The sequence below is a fragment of the Carlito syrichta genome, unplaced genomic scaffold, assembly GCF_000164805.1.
Source record: "Carlito syrichta isolate Samal-C Ts95f unplaced genomic scaffold, Tarsius_syrichta-2.0.1 Scaffold314826, whole genome shotgun sequence".
Classification (NCBI taxonomy): Eukaryota; Metazoa; Chordata; class Mammalia; order Primates; family Tarsiidae; genus Carlito; species Carlito syrichta.
In genome coordinates, this window is record NW_007258922.1 from 19,489 (window position 1) to 29,400 (window position 9,912).

Consider the following 9,912-nt stretch of genomic DNA (forward strand, 5'->3'; position numbering starts at 1 on the left):
GCTCTTGCTAGTCTAGTCATGGGCATGATTGCAACCCTAAACATGTCACTTTACCAGAAGAATGCTGTCTGTTGGCCTAACTGGGATTATACATATGAGGGAGGGCCCCCCAAAGTTGGAATTTTCTTTTGAAGGACAGTTCCCACTAGGTTAGTGTTCTGGCGTTGTGAGAACCTGTGCTTGGCTTCAGTGAATTGTTTTTTTGAGATCTTTTAACATGTTTGCCCATTTCATGATGGGTGATTTATGAGCGCACCTGCCCACACCATGCTGAGTGCTCAGCAGTTTTTGTTGTTGTTTGTTTGTTTACCAAAACCAGCATGACCCCCGTGACCCACCCTCCCTATTCATCAGATCTCACCCCAAGCACCTTTTTGTTGTTGTTTCTCTGGATGAAAAAATGTCCTCATAGGGAAACATGTTGCCAATGTGGAAGAGGTGAAACAAAAAAATGGCAGAAGCACTAAATGGCATCAAAATTGACGAGTTCATAAAGTGTTTTGAACAGTGGAAAAAGCGTCTCGATGGGTGTATTGTATTACTCTGAGAGTACTTTGAAAGTGACAAGTTTAAACATGTAAGAATAAATACACAATTTTTTATAAATAAACTTCAGGCTTTTTTGGGTCCCCCTTCATACATCTTTGGAGCCACTCTACAGGTTCAACCCTCTCCACCATACACCATGCGCTGGATGGTAGTTCTTTGATGGAAATTCAGACTCTGAAACCTGAGAGGAGAAATGGATGCTGGATAGGCAAAACACACACCAGATGTCTATTGTTAAATTTTAAATAATTTTTGGTAGATAAATCACTATTCCGTGTGGCCCAGCTATTCTCAGGTTAAAAGAATAATGATAAGGCTGACTTCAGATGCTGACAGAAGCTTTGTTGTTCTGCATTTAGGAGTAGAAGAAGGAGCGGTTGACAAGAACATGGGATGTCTAACTCTTGATCTTGTCTGTCTTTCCCTCTAAGGATGCAAAGGCAGGAATCATCAGATGTACATTTACAGGTGGATCATTGACTTTTTACAAGTCCTCTTAAAAAGCAACCTGTTATCCTTTGAGATTTTAGGAACGATAAAAGAAATACTCTAGTCATCTGCCCTAAGGGGAAATACAACAGTCACTTATTTATTCTAGCATTACATCAAAGGTTATGTGATAGAATAGCTTTATTGGAGAATGTGAAAAATGCTGTTTCTAGAACTTTCCAGTTGGTCAAACAATGGGTACAACCTAGCTATAAACACTTAGTCAGCCACTTGGGGTACATGTAACATCTAAGTGATACTTGGAGATAGGAGGTTTAAATAGTTAAGTCTTTGTAAAGGTGGATAGTATTAAGTTTCATCAAACTTTAACCTACATATATTGAGCACTGATTGGTTGTGAACTGGGGATACAAAGATATAAATGACATGACCCCTGGTGTAAAATAGGTTGTGATCTGCTTATAATAGGTCACACATCAGAATAATTCAAAGAATAAGGAGGGAGAGGGATTAAATAGTGTAATGTCAGGAACTTAATTTTTTTCAATTCAATTTTAGGATTTTACTTTAAAGCTTCTTAGGGATAAGGGGTATGGGTGTTAATCTCTGAAATGGGTGAGTTTATTTTGTCTTAAATTGTGTACTATCAGGATATATGATGTCAGACAAAATAAACTCATGCATTGATTGCTGGGTGAGTTTAATAGATTGCTATTTCTTTCTGTTTGACTAGAGGCTGAGATTTGCTGATGTTTCTGCATGTCTATTATGATTTCTGTTTGGTATTTGGCTTGCTCACGTACAGGAATACATATTCAATTGAGTTGAGAAAGACCAAACCATGGTTTTTCAAAACCCTGGGGAGGTGGCTAACACTTGTTATCACTTGGTCTCCTCTGGTTCCTACACACAACATCACTGTGACACCAAGCTCACTGTCAACCTTCTCCATGGAAATAAGTCTGAGAATATTTACATGGGTGCAAGGACCATTAGTTGCCTGAACATCTATGGCCGGTGCAGGGAAATAACTCATTAGAAGGATTAGAAGACCTGGACCAATTTACAATTCGTTATACATGCCAGATTTTCACGAGCACAATGACCATAGTGGGGGCAGTAAATTAATGTGTACAACTTTTTTTTCCTTTTAATTGCTTCCTTAAATCTCAGTGGGTGATATTTAGAGTTGGTTCCTGCTGCCACCACCTCAAGTGCACAGATGTGTATATGTCTCGGGTGGAGACAGGGATCTGATTTTGGAGCATTTCAGCCTGTCTCAACAAATGCAGATTTCCAAATGTGTATTTGCCAAGATGAAGACAAGTTGCATTCCAGGAAGTGAATTTCTAGGCAGGTGGTTTCAGGACTAATCATAAGTTGCATCAAGACAGACAGGACGACTCCGTGATTGAGAGAGCCCAGGGTCCTATCCAGTTCTTGAAGTTTTCAATATATTGCAAAATGAAGACGTGTTGATTCCGAGTAATGGGAATTAGGACATATTTAAAATATTTTCATTGAACAAATTCATGCTTTTTACACAGCCAAGTGCATGTTCTTTCTTGAGGATGGGTCTAGTGATTACTCATTGGGCATTTGTGAGTGTTAGTCCACTACCACGAGAGGCAGAGGTCAGAGGGTAGCTAGGTTTTTGGCTATCTCACCAAGCCACTGAATCATGTTTCACTTGAAGTCTGCAGGCCGATGCTCTACTGCCAACTCTTCATAGCTGACCCAGTACATTTGTTTATTTCCTAAGTCAGGACAAGTTGGGTGTTGCCTTCTTGCAACTAAAATCATCCTAACTGCTCTAGACCTGGTCCCACCTCCTAACCCCACCCTTTAACCACTCTCAGCACTCACACACTGCTGAGGCTGTCTTTATTTAATTTAAGCGTTAGTCACAAGCAGAGGGCTGTTGTAAAGTGCTTGGTTATTTTGGTCTCTGTAACAGTAAACAGGTTTGACAGTCTTCTTCCTGACTTGACTAAGTGGATGGATTGTTGATATGACATAATTCTAGCTCGTAGCTGTCAATCCTTTCATCCTTAAAGATGCTGTTTTCTCTTTTCTTTATATTGGTTTGACAATGTATACAGTTTGAAATGCTTTCCCATGCATTATCTCATCTGATCATAAATCCAAGCTTAGGGCTTATAGAATAGATATTTTCTACTTTTTCAGAGGAGGACGCTGAGATGGGAGCTACCCAAGGCCACCCCACCAACATGAGCGTGGAATCCAAGACTCCCCATGAAATTGTGTATTCTTTATGGCTGCACAGTGGTACACTGATCCTGTCAGTGTCTGTGTTGGTTGGTCTGCATTGGGCTGTGAAACAACACAATGACTCAGGCCAATCCAAACAACAAGGATATTTATGATGCTATGTAACAAGAAACCCAGGGGGAGTGGGATTCAGGCATGAATGCATTTATCTGCATTTTTCTGGGCTCCTGTCCCCTTCAAGGGTTGGTTTTTTTCCTAGAGTGGATGGTAAAGTGGCCACAGCTGATTCAGGCACCCTTAAACTTAACAACGTCCAGAAAATTAGGAGTCTTTTCTTTCCTGTCCTTTTCTTGAGAGCATGAGAACCTTTCCTATAAGTACTCTCAGCAGACATTTTCATTTCATCTTGCATGAGGTCTAGGCCCACCCTTCTATCAGTCATAGGAAGGGGAGTGGGAGGGGGACCCCCTAACCTGCTTAGAATAACCAGCTGACCAGAACTGGCTGTGGACAATGAGCCAATGAGAAACTAGCAAATGTTGCCCAAAGGCCTTATCTTCTCATTACTCTTGGGAACTGTTATGGACTGACTACATCCCCCAAAATTCATAAGGTAAGGCCCTAACCCACAATGTGACTGTATTTGGAGGTAGGGTCTTTGAGGAAGTAATTAAGGTTAAATGAGGTCATAAGGGTGGGGCCATCATCTGGCAGGATTTGTGTTCTTATGAGAAGAGGAAGAAACATCAGAGATCACTCCCTCTCCACATGCTCACAGAGGGAGCCAGGAAGAGAGTCTCAACCGACACCAACCCTGCTGGCACCTTGGTCTTGGATTTCCAGCCTCCAGAACTTCAAGAAAATGAATTTCTGATGTTTAAGACACCCAATTTGTGGCATTCCCAAGAACAAACCTGGGCAGACCTGCTGTGATGACAGATAGAACACCCCTTATCTATGTGGTCTCCTTGTACAGACAGCCAGCATCTAGACATGTATGTACATTAGGTCACTGATTGGCAGCTAGCCACAGAAGAGTAAGCCCAGTGATACCAGCAGAAGAGCCACCTTCCTGAGTCCAACTAAAACCTCTGGCCCACAGAATTAAATGGCCCAAAAAATGCTTGTTGTTTTAAGCCCCTGAGTTTTGGAGATGTTTGCTATTCAGCTACAGATCAATGATACATGTGGGAGGTGGGTGTTTTTGGTCATGTGCTTTTATGCTCCATGGAAACACCTGAGTTGCACATGCTTCTGTTGGTCTGATTTGGAATGCAAATACTACTACACCTTGGGTCAGAGTTGTGTCTACACCATGGATCAGAGCCATATCTATAGAGAGCAGGCAGTTAGGTAAATGAACAGGGCAGGCTTCATATAAAAATAATCATGAAGCCCATTTAGTGAGTTTTATTTTCCGTCTTTGAATAAAGACATAGGTAGAGAAGTAATCTCATACTATGGAAATCGACCATATACGTGAGGTACTTGATGACAACTGTAATCCCAGTCTCAGTGCAATGGGGTGTGGTGGAGCCTGTGGGGAACTGGGATGGGTATGCCCACTACACTACGAGGACCACTATTACTATATAGGCATGTGGGCTCAGTACTGTTATTAGAGTTTCCAATTTTTCAACAGAAACCAGAAATCTAGATTTTTACATAAAGTCTCCTAATTTTAAAACACTGATATATCTGTTGTTTTTTGAGTTATTGATGATAGCCATCTTGACTGGAGTTAGGTGGTATCTCAGTGTGGTTTTAATTTGCATTTATTTGATGGTTAGTGAGGCAGAGCATTTTTCATGTACCTAATGGCTGCTTGTATGTCTTCTGAGAAGTATGTATCTAACCCTAAATTGTACCCTACATCTTTAAAATAAAAAATAAGAGGGGAAAGAACACTGAAACAATGGAAAATAAAACATTGAGCAGGCTAGCTAAAGCCATTTTAGGCTAAACTGCCACTTCATAATGTCTGTTGTACGCGAACTGGCTACCAGTAAAGTGAGACATCAGTAAAATACCCTGATGTCAGGTGACTGGCTTGGTTGAGTTTTTTTTTTTTTTTTGAGTTGGAGTCTCACTCTGTCACCCAGACTGGAGTGCAATGGCCGCTTCCGGCCATCGCAGCCTCGCCTGCTGGGCTCCAGCGATCCTTCTGCCTCAGCCTTCCGAGTAGCTGGAATTACAGGCATGCGCTACCACGCCCGGCTGATTTTTTGATTTTATTGTAGAGATGAGATCTCGCTGCCCAGGCGGGTCTCGAACCCGCGGGCTCAGACAATCCACTCACCTCAGCCTCCCAAATGCGTGGGATTACAGGCTGAGCCACTGAGCCCAGCTGAGTTTTTACTTTCTTATTTGCTTGGGATTTGGATAGTTATAATACACAGATGCAAACAGGAAACTTTGCAGAAACATGGATCCTGAATCCAAAACATGATAGACAGGAAATAAAACAATAGAAACATTACAGTCTCTGATCATAGGTCTTTCTGCTTCCAAGTGCAGAGAAAACAAACAAACAAAAAATCAAAACCTAATATGGGTAAGCCCAGTACAAAAAGTTTTTCGAATTCAAAATAAATAAATAAATTAATGAGTGTTTAAACCTTTGCATTTTAAAGTAATTCTTAGTCAGATGGTGAATTTCTTAAAGTAAGTAAGGAATCTGATTTTATTTATTTTTTTGTATCCCTGGTGGCTAGAAGCACCTAATCCAGGTTAAGTGAATGACTGAATGAATATGGATTTATAGGTCATTAACATGTGGAATGTGTGTTTTGGGGATGGCCTGTGTTTTAACTGCCTGTCCTTTGGAGTCAGTAGACATGGTTTTCTTTTCCAACTTGCCCTTTTGTTTTGGATGTGGGAGTTCCCAACTTCTCTGCTCTTCCTTTCCTCATGTATAAAATGAGGATAATAAAATCTACCTGCCTGGGAATGTTGTGCAAATACAATGGAAACCTTCCTGTAACTGCACAGCACAGCCTGAAATGGAACACTTGTCCTATGGATGTCATTGCTGAGGCTGACGGTTAGTTAGCTCTAAACAGCAGATCACCAGGTGAGTAGATGGGAGAGGATGGAACCTATGGAATGCTTCTTCAGGGACACAGCTTTGGAACCAAGCAGCATGAATTTGCACTTGATTAAGTCAGAGCATTCTTTATGTGGATTCTGCGAGAATCAGCTCAGGTCACCTCTTGGGCAGAGGTCTGAGGAAGTTGGAAGGAAACCCAATGTTGTTTCCAATGCATTTTCAACAGCAGTGAGGCAAATGTGTCCCTCGGGAATGATTCTTTGCTACAGAATTGGCCATTTTCAGCAACACACAGTGATGGTGTAATGAGGAGATAAAGCATGACAGTCCAGAGCCCGGCCATTTGTGGAGTGTACTCTGTATCCTAGCTGTTCTTGAACAAGCAGAGAGAAATTGCATCCTATATGCCGGGGAAAGCTTGTGGCTTTTCATTTTCTGCCTCTTTTTGGGTATTGTTGCTTTCCTTTTCACTTTGCCCTAATAAATAATGCTCTCTCTGGAGCAAAATAAATGCCAATCTTATGCATTTCTGAAGGAAGAGCTATTGTAGTTGGAAACTACTGAATAATTCTCAGAGTGTTATTTTGTCATTATTACTCTACATTTACTATTATATTCCTGATGTTGGTGAGACCTCCTAGTCCTCTGGAACATAGATAAGGTTGGCACCAGCTTGAATCACATCCCAGGAAAGACAAAAGCCTGTCCTGAGATTTTTCCTCCCTCCTTTCTTCCAGTGGGCACACTGGTGAGTAGTGCCTCAGAGGGTGGGGCTCATCCTCATGGCTTTAGGAGGCACCTTCCTTGCTGGTGGGCTCTTTTGCTCCATGTTGAGCCAGATGGGAAAAAACCTGCTGCTTTACTAGTCATAAATTGATCCTATTCACATACAATGTATGTGAATACAGAAACCATTGACACAAACAAACAAAAAAACCCAAAAAAACTAGAGATGAGAGTGAAGAGGGGGGAAAAACTTGCATTGGAATAAGGAGAAAAAAAAATACGTTCAAGTAGAATAGTTTAGATGACATTGTTCTTAAAATACCCTTTGTTCACACACCCCTTTACCAGGGAGTTCCCCTGATTCACTCTGTATGTCTTTGCTCCTGCCAGATTTTTCCTGGAACTCCCAACTCTCAGAGTATTTGCAGTCTCTGAAGATCTACTCTCCAGATCAACAATGAAGCCATCAAGTATAAAGCAGGTAGAAAGCCACTCCTCCAACTGGGCACACACCCCAAAAAAGTATTTGGAGTTACAAGAGCTATCTTTTATTTCTATAACATTTTCAGTAATCACATTTACTGGTTTCTTAGTGAAGGGAGCATGGGTCCTGGTTTATGCCTGTTGTTCCAGTATAATCATGAAGAGCTCCCACATGCACTGTCAAATTGACCCAGTTTGGATCATAAATTAAGTGGTCATACTCTTTATTTGTTTTCCTCTGGACTAACACTCTACAATAGAAATACGACAGAAGTCACATATGCAATTTAATTTATCTTGTAACTCCATTAAAACCCAAGAAGAAAAGGTGAACTTACTCTTAATAATATATTGTATTAACTCCATCTGTCCAAAATATGATCACTTCAACATATAATTAATAAAACACATTTATTATTTTACTTTTTTGGTATTAAATATCTGCAATCCAGTAGAGTGTATTTTAATTGTGGCACATCTCAGTGTGGACTCACCACATTCCAACTGCTTAACAGAAAAATGTAGCTGACAGCCACTGAAGTGGATGACTCAGATCCATGTCTGTATTACCCTAGTTCTTTTAAATAAATGTTGTGATGTTACACTGCCTTAAATAATCATAGGAGGTAGATGACATAAAGATGTACCTTTAGAGTGGGGAAAGATATAGAAGACTCCCTTTCCAAAAGTTATATATTTTATAGAATTTTAATATTTAGGATTGGTACAAGTGGCAATTATTAGAATAAATTATTGTTTAGAAATACAAAATTTCAATATATACTTGAAACAATATATGAGAGAAATTAAAATAGTTCATGAACTATTTGTATAAAACTATACAAATCTTCCAAGTGATCATAAATCAGTTCTCATGAACTGTTATAAAACTATATAAACTACTGTATTATATGAACTACTATAAAATGGAATTAAAAGATAAAAATTATAAAACTTTATTGCTCAACATAAGCTCCATTAAGGTCAAGACACTTTTGGAAGCTACAATACCAGCCATTTAGTCCATCGTTAAAGAACTGAGGTCCTGGGAAGTTAGCCATGTCAATGCAGTCTTTTTTACATTATTGGTTGAATAAAAATGGGTGCCCTTTACAGAGTTTATAAGATTAGGAAACAAAAAAACATTAGAAGGAGTCAAATCAGGACTGTAATGTGAATGCCTACTGATTTCCTATGGAAAGTCTCTGCAAATTGCCCTTGTTTGATGAGAGAAATGAATAGGAGAATTGTTATGGCAGAGAAGGACTCTCTGGTAAAGCTTTCCCAGGAGTTTTTCTTTTCTTTCTTTCTTTCTTTCTTTTTTTTTGATTGGTCTGAGTTTTATAAAACTATGCAAATCTTCCTAGTGATCATAAATCAATTCTCATTACAAGGACTTAAAACAATTTTTAAAAAGTCACACAATTACACTTGTAACATTACAGTGTTTAATGTTTATCAAGTTGCATTTCTACAGCTAGCAGGATTAATAGATAAGCTACTGGGATTCCAACCACATCCTAGGGAATGTTTATCGAGTGATTCCAATGACATCACAAGTCCAATGACTTCCAGCATCTCCAGTGTTTGTACTTTCTTCATTTCCACCATTGCCCAAGTCATCTTGTTTTTTTTTGTGCACCACTGAGAGTGAGATGGCCACACCATCTTCACCAACAGTCATATTGCCAGGTCTTCATCATGCCTTTCCTGATCCTTTGGCCCACGGTGTCTTTTAGATAGGGGATTAAAGTGGGGACCTGCACTGGTATAGCCTTGTGTATTATCTCCAAACTTGTGAGCATGGAATCCATGCTGGCCCTCAGTCAATCTTGCAATGCATCCCAGTACCACAACTGGCTCATTTTCCTTCTACTCAAAGTGGATGGTACCCTGCTCTGGGCTGTCACCCTTCAACATACACACTGTCTTTATCGGCATGTGGGCGGAGACATGCTCTGGTCTTGGATCTGAGGGCTGTGAGGAAAGCAGGTGACACTGCAGAAGACGTGGCACAAACCCCAGAAGTTTTTCTGTTAAGGCCTTGGCTAACTTCCTCAATTACTCTCATAATGAGCAGATGGTATTATTCTTTGGCTGTCCAGAAAGTCAACAAGCAAAATGCTTTGAGCATCCCAAAAAACTGTTGTCATGATCTTTGCTCTTGACTGGTTCACTTTGACTTCTACTGAACCACTTCCACCTCTAAGCAACCATTGCTTTGATTGTGTTTTGTCTTCAGGATGGTACCAGTAAAACCATATTTCACCTCCTGTTTCAATTCTTCAAAGAAATGTTTTAGGATCTTGATCCCATTTGTTTAATATTTTCCTTGAAAGCTTTGCTCTTGTTTGAAGCTAATCTGGGTGCCATTATTTTGGCATCCATCAAGTGGAAAATTTGCTCCAAATTAAGTTTTTAGT

At 40.1% G+C, this 9,912-nt stretch overlaps 1 pseudogene across 1 annotated transcript; it reads right to left on the reverse strand.

Annotated features, from left to right (window-relative positions):
- Nucleotides 1-8,829: 8,829 nt before the first annotated feature.
- LOC110594362 lies at nucleotides 8,830-9,430 on the reverse strand (annotated as a pseudogene). Its single transcript, XR_002481213.1, has one exon. The product of XR_002481213.1 is annotated as a superoxide dismutase [Cu-Zn]-like (transcript).
- Between the last annotated feature and the right edge of the window lie 482 nt (nucleotides 9,431-9,912).